Below are 17,509 nucleotides of genomic sequence, written 5' to 3'. Positions count from 1 at the left end.
GTAAAATTATAGGTCTTGTGATAAGAGTATGTTTAATCTTATAAGAGATGGTTACACTGTTTCCCAAAGTGATTGTACAATTTTGCATTTTCACCAGCAATGAATGGAATTTTAGTTGTTCCACATATGCCCAATGTTTGGTAATGTCAATATTTTTACTTTTAACTGTTTTTGTGGGAGCATAGTGGATCTCAATGTAGTTTTAATTTGCATTTACCTGATGACTCGTAATGTTGAGCATATTTTCAGGAGCTTATTGGCCATTTGTATATCTTCTATTGTGAAGAATCTTTTCAAACATTTTGCCCAATTTTGACTTAAGTTGTCTTCTTGTAATTGAGTTGAAGAGTTCTTTATATATTCTGGAAACAAATGCTCTGTCAGATATATGTATTGTGAATTTATTCTTCCAGTCCATGGTTTACCACTTTGTTTTCTTAGTGGCTTCTTTAGAAAAACAGAATTTTGAAGGTAGCATGATGCTTCCAGCTTTGTTCTTTTTACTTAGGATGGTCTTGGCTATACAAGCTCTTTTTTTGTTCCCTATGGGTTTTAAAGTAGTTTTTTTTTTCTATTTCTGTGAAGAATATAAATGTTAGTTTGGTGGGAATAGCATTGAATCTATAAATTACTTTGGCAGTATGGCCATTTTCACAATATTGACTCTCAATCCATGAGCATGGAATGTTTTTCCATTTGTTGCATTCTCTCTTATTTCCTTGAACAGTGGTTTGTAGTTCTCCTTGAAGAGGTTTGTAGTTCTCCTTGAAGAGGTTCTCCACATCCCTTGTGAGCTGTATTCCTAGGTATTTTATTCTCTTTGTAGCAGTTGTGAATGGGAGTCCACTCATGATTTGGCTTTCTGCTTGTCTGTTCTTGGTTTATAGAAATGCTTTTGATTTTGGCACATTTATTTTGTGTCGTGAGACTTTGCTGAAGTTGCTTATCAGCTTAAGGAGATTTGGGGCTGAGATGATGGGGTTCTCTAGATATAGGATCATATCATCTGCAAACAGAGACAATTTGACCTTCTCTCTTCCTTTTGAATACCCTTTATTTCTTTCTCTTGCCTGATTGCACTGGCCAGAACTTCCAATACTATGTTGAATAGGAGTGGCGGGAGAGGGCATCCTTGTCTTGTGCCAGTTTTCAAAGTAAATGCTTCCAGCTTTTGCCCATTAAATATGATGTTGGCTGTGGGTCTGTCATAAATGGCTCTTACTATTTTGAGATATGTTTATTGAGAGTTTTTAGCATGAAGGGGCGTGGAATTTTACTGAAGGCCTTTTCTGCATCTATTGCAGATAATTTTTTTTTAAGTATTGAACATTTTATTAATGTTAAATTTTGAAAGCTTTTCATTTGGGATACACTAATATATAGGACTGCTGCTTCTTAAAGAAGTTATCCTTTAGCGTTGGGTTGTTGGTTTAGTAGTTATGGAGCTTGGCTATTTTTTACTAAGCATTCATAATCTATAACTTCACAATGCTGGTCTAGGACTTGGCTCAATAAAATTAGGCTCTCATCTTCTTCCTCACTAAAGTGCTTCTTGATGATGTTCAAAGCAGACCAGCCAATCTGACAGTTTTCATGCTGTTGTAAAACCTCAATTCTATTGATCCCACTGAGTTCTATCAGAAGACACAGGATTTCCTTCTCAGACTGTTTTTTGCCACCTGGAGGATGCAAGAGATGACATCTAGGATGATGAGAACAATTTTAACACCTGGGGCAGTGAGAAGATTCACCAGTGGTTCCAGAACCCCAGAATGGAGGAGCTAGATCAGCTGATTCATGGTGGCCCCCATTGCGAAGCTAGCCACCATCCAGACAGACTCTTTCTGGACTTTAAATTCCATTTTTTTAGCAGAGCCACTAAGGTAGGCAAAACATCACAGGCAAACAGCTACTGGATGTAGTGAGAGGTCCCTGCCGCCACATTGATCAGGGCCCAGGCCCCCTACTTTTGGATGGAGGGCTTTTTGTGCTACAGGAATAGGGGCAGCATGTTCAACATGCCCATGTCAATGGCCATCTGCTTCTGCTCACCTGTGCTTGTGACAATGTTCCCCACGGTGTGGACAGAAGGGATCAAGACATTGAGTTCTGAGCTGGTCATCAGTGCTACCAGCCTGGGCAGGACCCCTGTGTCAACCACTTGGCCGATGTGCTCGTGGAAGCCATCGGTGAGATAGGACAATGGCCAGGAGTCTTCTAAGAGAAGCTTGCTGTTGTGGTGCTGCAGGAGGTGGAAGAGGGCCGGCAGCATCTGCTTCACGGCAAGGGTACGGGTTCTTCTTTGGGCACAGGTTCTACAAGGTTCACGTGATGTTCTGCAGAAATGTGATCAGTAGGGTGGGTGAAATCAAGGACAGCAGATATGGGATGGCATTGCTTGAGATGACGTTACCTCTGAACTCTGGGCCATCACTGGCTATATTACCAAGAACCCACACTGCCTGTTCACACACAGCCATGTTGGGGAAAGAGAGGAGCTGCATCAAGGGCTGGATGGGTCCTCCTTCTACCATGACTTGAATCTGCTCAGAAGTCCCTCAAGCAATGTTGGTCAGGGTCCAGGTGGTGTCAAACTGCAAGCAGGGGTAAAGTGATAACCTCAGAATCTCCACCATCCTGCGAACGAGGCCCACTTCAGTGATAAATTTCAGAGGGGTTTCTTTTCCTGGGATAGCATTTTCTTGGCTGTCTGGGTGGCCTGGAAACATAGGACCGAATCTGAGCTATTCATACCTTTGATTATTTCACCCAGAATGAGGCTGACTGCTACCCCTTTGGCTGGTTTTTTGGAAGCTGTGTCAGGGCAGAAGCTGGTGATATTCCTTCTCTTTTAGGTCTGTTCATCTTTCTTGGCCTTTCGGGGCTCCAGGCTGATTGCCATCCTCTGCTGTTGGCTCAGAGGTGCATCTTTGTGTCAGTACTTAAATTTTCTCAGCCTATCTTCTGGAGCATCTAAGGTTAGTTTTTGTCATTAGTTCTGTTTATGATGAATTATGTTTATTGATTAGTGTATGTTGAACCAGTCTTGCATCCTGGGGATGATAGCTGACTTGATTGTGGTGGATAAGTTTTTTGATATGTGCTGCTTTTGGTTTGCCAGTATTTTATTTAGAATTTTCACATTGGTGTTCCTCAGGGATATTGGCTTTAAGTTTTCTTTTTTCTTTTCTTTTCTTTCTTTTTTTTTTTGTCGTATCTCTGCCAGGTTTTGGTATCAGGATGATGCTGGCTTCATAAAATGAGTTAGGGAGAAGTCCCTTCCTTTAAATTATATGGAATAGTTTCACAAGGAATGGTACCAGCTCCTCTTTGTACTTCTGGTAGAATTCAGCTGTAAGTCCTTCTGGTCCTGGGCTTTTTTTGGTTGGTAGGCTATTAATTATCATCTCAATTTCAGAACTTATTATTGGTTTATTCAGGGATTTGACTTCTTCCTGGTTTAGTCTTGAGAGGGTGTATGTGTCCAGGAATTTATCTGTTTCTTCTAGATTTTCTAGTTTATTTGTGTAGAAGTATTTATATTATTATTTGATGGTTGTTTGCATTTCTGTGGGGTCAGACTAGTGGAACAGAACAGAGATCTCAGAAATAAGGCCACACATGTACAACCATCTGATCTTTGACAAACCTGACAAAAACAAACAATGGGAAAAGGATTTCCTATTCAATAAATGGTGCTGGGAAAACTGGTTAGCCATATGCAGAAAATTGAAACTGGACCCCTTCCTTACACCTCATACAAAAATTAACTCAAGATAGATTAAAGGCTTAAATGTAAAACCCAAAATTATAAAAACCCTAGAAGAAAATCTAGGCAATACCCTTCAGGACACAGGCATGGGCAAAGACTTCATGACTAAAACATCAAAAGCCATTGTAACAAAGGCAAAAATTGACAAATGAGATCTAATTAAACTAAAGAGCTTCTGCACAGCAAAAGAAACTACATCAAAGTAAACAGGCACCCTACAAAATGGGAGAAAAGTTTTGTAATCTATCTATTTGACAAAGGTCTAATATCCAGAAACTACAAGGAACTCCAACAAATTTATGAGAAAAAACAACCCCATCAAAAAGTGGGCAAAGGATATGAAAAGACACTTCTCAGAAAGAAGACCTTTATATAGCCAACAAACATGGAAAAAAGCTCAGCATCACTGATCATTAGAGAAATGCAAATCAAAGCCACAATGAGATACCATCTCACACCAGTCAGAATGGCAATTATTAAAAAGTCAAGAAACAACAGATGCTGGTAAGGCTATGGAGAAACAGAAACAGTGTGCACTGTTGGTGGGAATGTAAATTAGTTCAACAATTTTGGAAGACAGTGTGGCAATTCCTCAAAGACCTAGAACTAGAAATACCATTTGACCCAGCAATCCCATTACTGGGTATATACCCAAATAAATATGATTCATTCTATTATAAAGATACATGCATGTGTATGCTCATTGCAGTACTATTCACAATAGCAATGACATGGAATCAACCCAAATGCCCATCAATGATAGACTGGATGAAGGAAATGTGGAACATATACACCATGGAATACTACGCAGCCATACAAAGGAATGAGATCATGTCCTTTGCAGGGATGTGGATGGAGCTGGAAGCCATTATCTTCAGCAAACTAAAACAGAAAAAGAAAACCAGGCACCTCATGTTCTCACCTATAAGTGGGAGCTGAAAAATGATAACACATGGGCACAGTGAGGGGAACAACACACACTGGGGCCTGTCTAGCGGGTGAAGGGAGGGAGAGCATCAGGATAAATAGCTAGTGAATGCAGGGCTTAATACCTAGGTGATGGGTTGATAGGTGCAGCAAACCACCATGACACCCATTTACGTATGTAACAAACCTATATGTCCTATACATGTATCCCAGAACTTAAAATCAAATAAATTTAAAAAAGCAGAATTTTAAAATTTTGATGAACTCTAACTTGTTAAATAGTTCATGCTGCTTCTTTCCTACCTAGAAATTTTTGCTATATCAAGAGTGTATAGATAATCCTCCATATTTTCTCCTGGAAATTTTATAATTTTTGCTTGTTTAGGTCTTCTCTAATATAAGTACTTAAGGCTATACATTATGCTCTAAGCTCTGCTTTAGTCTTATCCCATACATTTTGATGCTATCATCACCATTCCACTTAAAATGTTTTCTAATTATCTTTCTGATGTTTTCTTTGACTCATGCAATATTAAGAAGTATATTGTTGAATTTCTAAATATTTGGGAATTTTCCTTATATCTTCCTGTTATTGATTTCTAATTTAATTTTCTTGTAAGAGAACATACTGTATATCATTTCAATCCGATTAAATTTCCTTATGGCCCAGAAAATGGTCTATTTTGGTGACTGTTGTGAATGCACTTGAAAAGCATGTTTATTCTATTTTTGAGTGGTGTATTTTATACATTTATCATTTGGATCAAGTTGTTTGTATTTTTCAAGTCTCCTATGTCTGTACTGATTTTTTTTCCTACTTGTTTTATTAATTAATGAAAACAAAACTGTTGAAGCTTCCAATTGTATTTGTGGATTTGTCTATTTTTCTTATCAGTTCTATCAGCTTTTTTCTTGGATATTTTGAATCTCTATTACAGGATACATACAGATTTAGGACAGCTATATCTTTTTGATAAGTTTACTCTGTTATCATTATGAAATTTACCTCCTATTCCTGGTAATATTCTTTGTTCCAAACTATACTCTGTCTGATAGTATCCATTCCAGTTTTTTTTTACAATGCATTTTTGCAGTCTTATTTTTTTTAATTTGTGATCCACTTCTTGTAGTCCACTCAGATAATCTCTGCCTTTTAATTAGAAAGTTCAGACCATTTACATTTAATGTGATTATTGCTATGGTTGAATTTAAAACTACTGTTTTGACACCTGTTTTTTATTTGTCCTGCCTGTTTTTTTTTTCTTTTTTTTCCTCTTTTTTTTTCTTTTTTGGGGTCAGTTGAGTATTTTATAATATTTCAGTTTATTTACACTATTACTTATTAGTTATACTTATGTTTTTGCTTTTGCGTTTTTAAAGATTATTTCTGATTCTTGAATGTGCATCCTTTGCTTATCAACTTCTTCTGTGGGTGACAGGGTTTGCTACCTTTCCCCCAGTGACTTAAGGCCTTTGTTCCACAGAAGAGGAGGAGCCAGATGGATTTTTTGCCTTTCTCACTCTACTGATGGAGGCCCTCTTCTCCCATCTTGCCTCAAATCTTTCTCATGTCCACTTGTAGTTCTTCTCCACACACCCCCATTGGAGTTATGTGGAGAAGAACTGCAAGTGGGCATAAACTTCCCTTATGTCTGAAACTCCCAGAGGCTCTATGATGTCCCACTAGCCCAAATGAGGCCTAGCAACTTAAAGATTTTAACTGAATTCTTCTTATCCACTTTTAAGATGCTTAGTATCTCTTCCCCCAGTACTCTGCCACAATTAAGCCAGTGCTTGTATCATAATGGAGGCTCCTGTCTTTCCTTGGCTTTCAGTCTATTTGGTTGCTCTTTGTATTAGCTCTCTAATGAGATTAAGAAATATTCTGATTCTGTAGTTCATATGTTTTTCTTGTACTTGCAGCAGGAAAGATACCTTCATAGCTAAATACTAGGCAGAAACGAAACTCTTGGAATAAGCTTTAATGCAGGCATTAGTCATGGAAAAGTTGAGAAGCCAAACAGGGGTCGTTGAGCAACTCAGAGACTAGCAACATTAAATAGATTAAGCTAGAGGGAAAAACAGAAGAGGTACTATAAGCCCAGTAGCTAGATTAATCCTGCAGAACCTAGGACCCTGGAAGCTTGTCTATCAGGAGCTGGAGCTATGGAAGAAACATAGGCATTGCTTACGATATCACCTGAGGCATAGAAGGAAGGAGGAAATTATTCCATCTTTTCTTTTCCTTTTCCCATTCAGTTTCCTGACAGTGCTTCCCATTAGTCAAACTAGCTATTTCCAACATACACGGCAACTTGGAGAATATAGCATGCAGACGACAGATAACTCCCTTATTAGAAGAGAGCAGGTAAAGGATAAAACATAGAGCTGAGGCCAATCACACTAAGACTAGCACAGGTGTTTATCCTCTATTTCTAAATAATGTGTTTATTTTACCTCATATTGATTTCCCAATTTTAGACATTATCTATTATTGACTTCCTGACACAGAAAATTTGGTTCCCTTATACTACTCCTCTCTTCCCCCATTCTAAACTTCCTCTGTCTTGCAAATATTATTTATATCACAAATTTTTGTCTAAAAATAATGAGTGCTACATTATTATAAGTACAAATGCAGATGTTGTCCACAGCTGAATCATGTAATATAGTATATTAAAAAGTTGTTTTAGCTAGGTGCAGTGGCTTATGCCTGTAATCCCAGTACTTTGGGAGGCCAAGGCAGGAGGACTGCTTGAGCCCAAAAGTTTGAGACCAGACTAGGCAACATAGTGAGATCCTGTTTCTAAAAAAAAAAAAAATTAGCCAGGTATGATGACATGTGACCGTGGTCCCAGCTGCTTGGGAGGTTGGTGTAGGAGGCTTACATGAGCCTGGGAGGTCAAGGCTGCAGTGAGTCATGATCATGCTACTTGTACTTCAGCCTGGGTGACAGAGTGAGACCCTATCTCAAAACAAAAGTTGCTTTAATGTGGTAAAATACACATAAATCTTACCATCTTAATCATATTTAAGTGTTTATTTCAGTAGGTTAAGTATATTCAGTTTGTTGTCCAACCAATCTCTAGAATTTTTTCAGGCCTATTAAATGACTTCCCATTTTTCCCTCCCCCCAGCCCCTGGAAACCACCATTCTACTTTCTATGTTTTGGAGTTTGACTTCCCTACAGATATCTCATATAAGTTGAGTCATATGGTTTTTGCCTTTTTGTGACTGGCTTATTTCACTTAATTAATGTCCTCAAGATTCATCCCCATTGTAGCATGTATCAGAATTTCCTTCCTCTCTAAGAGTTAATATTACATTGTATTATATGCCATATTTTGTTTATCCATTCATCCATCAATGGATGTTTGGGTTGGTTTTACTTTTTGGTTTTCATGAGTATGCTATTGTGAACATGGGTGTGTAAATATCTCTTTGAGACCCTAATTGCAAATCTTTTCACTAAACATCTGGAAGTAGTTTCTGATTTATATGGTATTTCTATTTTTAATTTTTTGAGGAATCATTATACTGTCTTTCATAGCAGCTATACGACTTTACCACCAGAAGTGCACAAGAGTTCAAATGTCTCCACATCCTCACCAATATATATATATATTTTTTTCAATAGCAGCCATTCTAATGGGTAGGAGGTGATACCTCATTGTGGCTTTGATTTTAATTTCCAAAGTTATTAGTGATATTGAGCATCTTTTCCTATGCTTATTGGCCATTTGGGTATCTTATTTGGAGAAATGTCTGTTCAATTCCTTTGCCCATTTTTAATGGATTATTTTGTTGTTGAGCTGTATGAGTTCTCTTTATATTCTGGATATTAACCTCTTATCAGATGTATGATTTGCAAATATTTTTCCACATTACATAGGTTGCCTTTTCAGTCTATTGATTGTTTTCTTTGATGCTCAGAAAAGTTCAGTTTTTATGTAGTTAAATTTATCTATTTTTACTTTTGTTACCTATCTTTCTGGTGTCATGACTAAGAAATCATTGCCAAATTCAATTCACTGAAGCTTTGTCCCTGTGTTTTCGTCTAAGAATTTATGGTTTTAGGCCTTACTTATGTTTATGTCTCTGATCCATTTTGAGTTAATTTTTGTATACAGCATAAGGATCCAACTTCATTCTTTTGCATGTGGATTTCCAGTTTTGCCAACACTATGAGTTGAAAGACTGTCCTTTTATCACTGGTAGAGGGTCATGATGACAAGTTGTCCAGGTTCTTGGTGTTTTGAACAAATAATTGGCCAAAACACCTAGCAATGCAAAGAAAGAATGAAGCAACAAAAGAATGAAAGCAGGGATTTATTGAAAATGGAAGTACACTCCTCAGTGTGGGAGCAGGCTGAGCAGCAGCTCAAGTGCCTGGATACAGAATCTTCTTGGGTCTAAATACCCCCCTAGAAGTTTCCCACTGGCCACTTCATGCTCACCTCATGTCGTGAAGTGGTAGCCCACAATCAATCTGGTTGGTTGCAAAAAGCAGTCAACCAGAGGCTGAAGTGAAGTTACAAAGGTCTCAGTACTGTGCAAACATCCACAGCAAAAATGCTTTTTGCAACCAATCAGAGGCTAAGTTGAAGTTACAAAGTTATACTTCTATGCAAAGGAAGACTCCACCCACAATCAGTCTGACTGGTTGTGGAGAGCAACCATTCAGTGGCTGGAGTGAAGTTACAGAGTTGCAAATGAAGACTCCACTGGCAATCAGTCTGATTTGTTGCAGACAGCCCATTTCCCATCTGCCATGCAGAGAAGGTCAAAGGGAGTAGCCTCTGGTCCTTTTGTTACTTAGACTGGAAAGTTAGGATTTTCCTTTCAATTTAGTTCTAGGAAGTCAGCATGAAACAGCCTTAGGTTCCCTGCCTCCAGATCCTATTCTCCTGCCTCACTTTCCCCATTGAATTGTCTTATTGTCCTTGTCAAAAGTCATTTGATCATATATGTGTGGGTTTATTTCAGGCCTCTCTATTCTGTTCCAGTGGTCTCTATATCTGTCATTATGCCAATATCATATTTCTTTTTTTATATATAATTATTTATTATTGTACTTTAAGTTCTAGGGTACATGTACAGATCTTGCAGGATTGTTGCATAGGTACACACATGCCATGGTGGTTTTCTGCCTCCATCCCCAGTATCATACTTCTTTGATGACTGTGTCTTTGAAGTTTTGAAACCAGGAAATATGAGACCTCCAAACTTCTTCTTTTTAAAGATTGGCTATTTAGGATCTCTTGAGATTCTACATGCATTTTGGGCTGGACTTTTCTATTTCTGTGAAAAAATGTCATTGGGATTTTGATAAGAATTGCATTGAATCTGAGGATCACTTTGTAGAGTATTGACATCTTACATTAAGTTTTCCAATTCATAAACACAGGATATCTGTCCATTTATTTGTGCCTGCCTTAATTTCTTTCAGTGACATTTTGTAATTTTCAATGTGCAAGTCTTTTGCCTTGCTTATTTCTGAGTATTTTATTCTTTTTGATTCTATCATAAATAGACTTATTTTCTTAATTTTCTTTTCAGATTATTCATTGTTAGTATGTAGAAATATAGCTGATGTTTTTTCTTGTTTTAATTTTGAATCTGGTAACTTTGTTGAATTTGCTTATTAGTTCTAACAGGTTTTTTTTGGTGTGAAATCCTTAAGGCCTTCTGCATACAAAATTCTGTTGTTTATGAATGGAGATCATTTTAATTCTTCTTTTTGGATGCCTTTTATTTCTTTTTATTAACTAATTGTTCTGGCTAAGACTTCTAGTACTATGTTGATTAGAAGTGTTGAAAGTGAGCATTCTTGCCTAGTTCCTGATCTTGTAGGAAAGCTTTCAGTCTTTCACCTCGACTATGATAGCTGTGGACTTTTCCTACATGGCCTTTATTGTGTTAAGGTAGTTTTCTTCTATTCCTGCTTTGTTGAGTGATTTTTTTCATCATTAAATGGTATTGAATTTCACTAAATACACATTCCCATTTTTTAAAGACAATTTTTTTTTTGCTTTGAAGTTTGAAATTGTTTAATTGATTTTCTATGTATCTATTATCAATTTTTAATCCCTAAATGCTCCAACCAATCAATGAATTACTTATTAAAACAGTCAAACACATCAGGTAATCTATCAATTAATTTTTTCCCTGGAGCCTTTGTCTCTGATGGCTTCTATTCTCTACAGAACTGGTTGCTCTGAAGGCTGAGACCTCAGCTGTTTTACTATGACTTCACTTTAGCACCATCTGGGAATATTTTGCCTGTCACCTATTTGAATCTCCTGTTTCCTCTCTCCCCTACCTTATTCCTGATTTTAATAGAGCATAATTTATAGTAACTTCCTTTATTATTATCCTTGATGGGTAGCTTGGCTGGGTACAGAATTTCAGGTTGAAAATAATTTTTTCCTCAATATTTTGAAGACATCAGTCCCTTCTAGCTTTCAAAGATGAGTCTTAGACACTGATGTTGGGGTAGTTTATTCTGGGAGTGCTCTTACAAGACAGATAGTGGGAGCAGGCTGGTGGTATGGGCCAGATAGAGTCAGGAGTCAGATGACTGGGAAAGTCTCTACCTGGAGACCATTCTCAGAGTTTGAGGGATTCTTTCTCCTTTTTTATGCCTGTATTCAGTCCAGGTCAGTTGCCACATGTTCCTTTCGTAAAGGAAGTGTTAGCTATTCTTGTGAGGGTAAGCATTGTTTTAAGGTTGCATCTATGTTGAGTGGTATTGTCTCTAGGGCAACCAGCATTTTTAGGTCTCATTGTCATAGAGACCCAGTAATGCCCAGGCCATGGTTGGAAACCTTAGGCCAGGTTGCACCATACTGCTAAGTGAACATGTAGTGTAGACCCTGTGAAGTATTTGAGAGGGCCTTTTGGCCATCATTAATCTTATAGCTATAATATGTCTCTTATATTATACTCCACAATGTAACTTTGAGATGTCTAATGATACACTGATGCAAACTATTTTTTTTTCTGTCTGAAAATTTTAGGTCTTTTCTTTCTCCCTTGCATGCTGAAGTGTTAACATGTACCTTGGTGAGAGTCATTTTTATTCATTCTTCTGTATACTGTGTGGACCTTTTCAAACTGAAACTCATGCCCTTCAGGTCTGGGATATTTTTACATGCATACATTTTTTGAAGATATTTTCTTGCCCATTTCCTCTATTTTCTCTTTCTGGAACTCTTACTAATTAAATTAAATGCTGAACTTTCTCTAACTTTCTTTTTTTCCTACCACTATTTTCCATCTTTTTGTCTTTTTTGCTTTTACTTTCTAGATTTCCTTAATTTTATCTTCTAATTGTGGGATTTAATCTAAAAAGTATATATCCATACTTTAAAGAGCTTCTTTTCTTGAAATATCCCTTTTTAATAGACTTGTTTTTATGAAGGTAATGCTTTCTATTATCTCACTGATTTTTGCCCCTGTCTATTGCCTTAAATTTGTTTTTCTTGTATTTATACTGACTAGGCCTGTGATACAGTTTTTATTATTATTAATTTTCAATTAACAAATAAAATTATATATATGTATGTATACAATATGATGTTTTGAAATACATATACATTGTAGAATGGCTAAATTGAGATAATTAACATGTACATTTCTCAGATATATTTTTGTGTGTAATGAGAACACTTAAAGTATGCTTAAAATAGCTGGGTGTGGTGGCTCACGCCTGTAATCCCAGTACTTTGGGAGGCCGAGGTGGGTGGATCACCTGAGGTCGGGAGTTTGAGACCAGCCTGACCAACATGGAGAAACCCCATCTCTACTGAAAATACAAAATTAGCCGGGCATGGTGGCGGGTGCCTGTAATCCCAGCTACTCAGGAGGCTGAGGCAGGAGAATTGCTTGGACCCAGGAGGTGGAGGCTGCAGTGAGCTGAGATCATGCTACTGCACTCCAGTCTGGTACCTGGCGACAGAGCGAGACTCTGTCTCAAAATAATAATAATAATAATAATATGCTTAAAATTAGTAATTAAGCATACAATACATTGTTATTTATTATAGTCACAATGTTGTACAATAGAGCTCTTGAACTCATTCTTCCTGTCTAACTGAAATGTTATATTCTTTGACCAACATCTCTCTAACCCTTATCCCTCCACACTCCCAGCTCCTGGTAACTACTACTCTACTGTCTACGTCTATGAGCTCAATTTTTTAAGATTCCTGTAAGGGAAATCATGTGGTATTTGTCATTCTGGGCCTGGTTTAGAATCGTGCCCTCCAGGTTCATCTATATTCAGGCACCTGTTCTTCATGCTGTGGCTGAATGGGCTGGTGCAGTTCATTGGGGTCCTATCTATGCCTTATAAAAATTGTCCAGGAAAATCACTTGAACCCGGGAGGCAGAGGTTGCAGTGAGCTGAGATCGCACCACTGCACTCCAGCCTGGGCAACAGAGCAAGACTCTGTCTCAAAAAAATAAATAAATAAATAAAATAAAATAAAAAATAAGTTTGTCAAACAATCTTCTTGCTTTCAGCCCATCTTAAACTATTGGACTCAGTGATACCTGGTTTATTCAATTATTGAGAATTTTCAAGGTTCTATAACTTCTGAACTGTTTGACATATAATTAGCCTACTTCTTATTAAGTATCCTATTACAGAATCAGGCTTCATCTCTCTTTGGTCTATTAGGCTGCTTCTCATTTACTGCATTTCAGTTTCTAGATTTTGTTGGCATCTCTAATGTGGTGTCATTATTTCTCCTTTTTGTGGATTTATAGTTTTAAATTCCTTTTCCTTCTATTTTAGTGGGATTTCAGAAGGTAGCAAGAAAAAACAATTATACTCAGTCCACCAAGCTTACCCACAAATTTATTTTAATTAAAAATTCTATTTTAATTAATAAAAATTGAAATAAAAGATTAGTAAACTTATAATTGGGTTAATTTATTTGCTGGCTAATTCAACTTGAAAATAAAATATTAATAGTAAAGTGATAAAAAATATTGCTTAAATTATTAGATATTTCACTTTATATTTTCTCTTCATTTGACACATATTTTGTCAAAGAATACAAAGAGAGAAACATGATTTTAAAGATTATAATGACAAAAAATTATGATACTAGGGAAAAATGCAGACTACAAATTTGTAAATACTACTTGATCACAAATATGTAAATCTTGAGTTTCAGAATGAAAAGATAGATTATTACTTCCCTTTGTACTCCAATAAAAAGTTATAAATATTCCTTACTTTTTCTTTGTTGTATTCAGGGTGCTTTGATGTTTACCAGTGGTCATTTTGAGCCCATAAATTGGTAAGAAATAACTCCGAATGGAAGCACAAAAAAAAGAACAAAGAAACATGCTAAACACCACAGAAAACTCTGGACCCCAAGATAGGCGAGCAGCTTTTAAAGTGGTCCTTGACTTTTTTTTAGAGCTATAACTGGTCATGACTTTGGAATGTCTTTCTATCAGCAGAAGATGAGCACATTTGTGGTTGTAAATGTCAGACAGGCCATGTTGGGAATGGGCATCTCTGGAACTGTGTATGTAGGAGGAGGGGTATTTTTTCTCCTTGTAGTTTTTTGCATTTTCTAAATTTTCTACAAAAATCATCTATTAACTGCCAATGGAGAGTTCAAGAGATGTTCAGTAGATGGGGTCAACAGGATGCAGATGTGTGTAGGGCATAAGGATGAGGAAGAAGGATCCTGGGTTCTTCTGGGCAGGGATGTAGTGTTCTGACTGGCCAATGTAGTTCCTTCTAAGGGAGCTATCCCTGCTTCCAGCCCCAACAGAAGAGAGGCCATAGGTAAACTTCTGACCCCACCAGCCTTGGGCATAGCTGATTAGAATAGGTATGAGCTTTGGCCCAGAGCTAAACTTTGACAAATTTCTTTGACACTCCTCTCTTTGAAAGGTGGATCTATCTCCTCCAACTCCTTGAATCTAAGCTGAGTTTAGTGAGCAGTTGACTGGTAAAAGTATGGTGGAAAGGATGCCGCATGACTTACAACGCTAGATCAAAAAAGGCAATGCATCTTTTGCTTGGCTCACTGGAACTGTCATCTTGGAACCTTAAGCCACCATGTAAGAATTTCTATCGTCTGAGGCCGCCATCCTGAGATGAAGCCCAAAGTAGTATATAGGGAGAGACCCTGCTGAGAGCCCTTGAAACCTCGGAGGAAAGAAAGGTGCCTAGCCAGCCCCCAGCTGCTTCAGCAGTGATAGTCGTCCAGCTCCAGCCTTTGGCTATAGCTGTGTGGCAGACTCTGAACCAGAGCTCCCTGGCTGAATGCTTCTCAAATCCTTGAACCTCAGAAACAGGAAAGAAAACAAAACAAACATTGTTTTAAACCAATGAAGTGTGTAGTTTTGTGACACAGCTATAGGTCATTGACTTATGGTACCAAAATATTTTCCAATTATCTACTACTATGTAACAAACTATCCCAGAACTTAGGGTATAAAGCATGCATTTTATTATGCTCATACATGCTGTATATCAAGAATTCAGACAGGCAAAATGAACATGGCTTATTGCTGCTCCACGATATCTGATGCACCAGCTGGAAGGACTCAAAGGCTGGGAGAGATTGACTGGGGCCTGGTGTCCTCTGCAGATAGCTTTACTGACACATGTCTGGCGGTTGATGCTGGCTGTTTTCTGGGATCTCAGCTGGAACTGTCAGCCACAACCCCTACCTGGCCTCTTTGTGTGGCCTGGGCTTCTTCACAGCCAGTGGTTGGATTCCAAGAGCAAGTTGCTGGTGTCTTAAGGCCTAATTCTGGAAACCTACACACTGCTACTTCTACTGAATTCACATAGTCCAGATTCAAGGGGAGGAGACATGAATGCTGTCTCTGGATGGGAGAAGTGTCAAAGATTTTTCTGTACATTTAAAAAACTGTCACACAACCCGTAAGCTAGGCAGTGATCTATAACATGGTCTGGCTCATAAAGATGAACTGGGTTAATTATTTTCTCTTTTTTTCAAAAATTTGAACTAAGGACTACAAAGGAACAATTTAGTTACACGTGGTGGGTAGAGATGAAAAAATACCATACGGTATAGACAAGGCCATGGTAAGCCCAGGTTATAAAGAGTCAGGAACTATGAGAGAGCAAAACATCTACTGAGTAGAAATACAATGAAGAGAAAAGGAAAAATAGAATGAAAGAAAATTCTTTTAGTCCCGGGGAGAGATCATGACAAGGCAGGGGGACTCTAGAATGCCCAACTCTTTCTGAGAGTTCCTATTCAGTCCCTGTTCATTTGTTGTTTTTGACACTGATCTTACTTTTCTTACCCATTTTTCTAGGTCACAGTCAATAGCAATGTCCTATATGGCAATAGGACAGGCTAAAATGAGCTGAAATGAGTTTCTTCTTTCCTCAGAATTGTTACTGACATGGTGAGAGCCGCATTAGAGAGAAAGAAATGACTGTGTGAAGTGGTTGCTGCTGAGTAGTAAGAGAGAGCCACTGTGTACTTATTACTGTCTCTGAACTTGATTATTACAGGCTGGGAAGAGGTGTAGGAAGTAGGAGCAAGAAGGGAAAATACTTTATTATTTGTGAAGATGTATTGTTTTATAATGCACATTGAAATGGAAGTGGATAACAGTAGAGATAGGGTTTTATATAACCATAGGAATTATTTTCATAAATAAAAGAATGAACAAAATTTGAAAATACATTTGGTCAATAGGTTTTCCCTGAAATTTGAGAACCTTATCTGGCAGACATTAGCCACATGATTACTAAATTTAGTGGCATACTCTATTATTATTATTATTTTTTGAAATGGAGTCTTGTTCTGTCGCCCAGGCTGGAGTGCAGTGGTGCGATCTGGGCTTGCTGCAACCTCCAGCTCCAGAGTTCAAGCATTTCTCCAGCCTCAGCCTCATGAGTAGCTGGGTCTATAGGCACATGTAGTGGCATACGTTTTTTTGATAGAATATCTGTTACCCAGGAAACTAGGGCCGAGCATGGTGGCTTTTGCTCATAATCCTAGCACTTTGGGAGGCCCAGGCAGAAGGATTGCTTGGGCTCAGAAGATTGAGAATGTAGTGAGCTGTGATTACACCACTGCACTCTAGCCTGGGTGATAGAGCAAGACCCTGTTGAATAAACGAAGAAAAAGAACGAAAGGAAGGAAGGAAGGAAGGAAGGAAGGAAGCAATGAATTTCTTTAACACTACTCTCTTTGAAAGGTGGATTTCTCTCCCCCAGCTCCTTGAATCTAAGCTGAGTTTAGTGACCAGCTGACTGGTAAGAGTAAGGTGCAAATGATGCCACATGAGTTACAAGGCTCGATCAAAAAAGGCAATACATCTTTCACTTGGTTCACCGAAACAGTCACATTGGAACCTGGAGCCAACAAGTAAGAATTTCCATCATCTGAGGCCACCATCCTGAGATGAAGCCCAATGTAGGGCACATGGAGAGACCCTGCAGAGGTCTTAAATAGGGGCATTTTGATTTTATCTACTGCTATATACTGATTTTCTCTTCTAAAGAAATAGTAGGCAGTCATTAAAATACCACTATCAAAAAAGTGTTGATGCCAAGGATATCATCGTTTTATTAGAAAGAACAGAGAATTCTGGGTTGTTAATAATACTGATACATATATTTTTCTTACAGAGCTTCCTTCCTTCCTTCCTTCCTTCCTTCCTTCCTTCCTTCCTTCCTTCCTTCCTTCCTTCCCTCCCTCCCACCCTCCCTCCCTTTCTTCTCCTTCTCCTTCTCCTCCTTCTTCTTCTTCCTTTTAACAAAGACTCACTTAAAATTCTGCCAATAAAGT

The 17,509-nt window shown here is 37.9% G+C and overlaps 1 pseudogene; it reads right to left on the bottom strand.

Moving 5' to 3' along the window:
• Positions 1-1,410: 1,410 nt before the first annotated feature.
• Positions 1,411-2,986, bottom strand: LOC116557318 (annotated as a pseudogene).
• Between the last annotated feature and the right edge of the window lie 14,523 nt (positions 2,987-17,509).

The sequence above is a fragment of the Sapajus apella genome, unplaced genomic scaffold (genome assembly GCF_009761245.1).
Source record: "Sapajus apella isolate SASKATOON/1434 unplaced genomic scaffold, GSC_monkey_1.0 scaffold1, whole genome shotgun sequence".
Taxonomy (NCBI): domain Eukaryota; kingdom Metazoa; phylum Chordata; class Mammalia; order Primates; family Cebidae; genus Sapajus; species Sapajus apella.
Note: the sequence above shows the minus strand (reverse complement) of the source record. Positions and strands in the feature narration are given on the sequence as shown.